This window comes from Mirounga leonina, unplaced genomic scaffold (genome assembly GCF_011800145.1).
Source record: "Mirounga leonina isolate KUSES-001 unplaced genomic scaffold, KU_Mleo_1.0 Mir_488, whole genome shotgun sequence".
In the NCBI taxonomy this organism is placed as follows: Eukaryota; Metazoa; Chordata; class Mammalia; order Carnivora; family Phocidae; genus Mirounga; species Mirounga leonina.
In genome coordinates this window covers 4400600-4401648 of record NW_023270777.1, presented here as the reverse complement: position 1 = coordinate 4401648, position 1049 = coordinate 4400600, and positions in this window count along the sequence as shown.

Genomic DNA, 1049 nt, shown 5'->3' with positions numbered 1-1049 from the left:
TACCATCACCACTATCATCATCACCGTCACCATCATCATCATCACCATCATCATCACCATCATCATCACCATCACCACCATCATCATTATCACCATCACTATCATCAGCATCACTACCATCATCAACATCATCACCATCATCAGCATCACCATCATCATCATCACCATCATCTCCATCATCATCACCATCAACCACCTTCATCACCATCACCATCATCACCATCATCATCATCATCACCACCATCATTACCATCGTCATCACCACCATCGTCAGCATCACCGCCATCATCATCACCATCATCAACCACCTTCATCACCATCACCATCACCATCACCGTCATCATCACCATCACCATCACCACCATCATCATCACCATCATCAACCACCTTCATCACCATCACATCATCATCACCGTCATCATCAGCATCACCACCATCATCAGCATCACCGCCATCATCAACACCACCATCATCATCACCATCGCCATCATCATCACTATCATCAGCATCCCCACCATCGTCATCACCATCATCATCACCACCACCACCATCATCATCAGTGCTAAATTTTAGGACTGGAAGACTCTATTTAAAAAGATCTCTTCAATCTCCTCAATTTTACAGACAAGGAAACTGAGGTCATTCTCAAGGTCCCTAGATATCAGCCCCAGTCCACCCCTCCCAATAATTTCAAATACACAAAACAACTGTGTATGTGTTGAGGGTTCACATGCTCCTTTTTCTCCCTTCCATTCAAGCCACACAACAAACCAATCAGGAGATCAGGCTGATATCACTCATTTTCTAGCGGTGTTGCAGACAAGCTAAGGCTTGTCCAGTGTTGACAGGATGAGATTGCAGCTCTCCAGACTCTCCGTACAGCACACAGTCTCACAATGGTGGGTTTTGCCTCTGTGTAGACATGTGATGTAATGTTAAGAGCCCTGGGTTCCAACCTGCCTGGGTGTCAGACCTGCCTCACCAATAACTAGCTTTGTGATTTGGGGCAAGTGGCTTCATGACTATAAGCTTCAGCTGCCTCCTTCCTG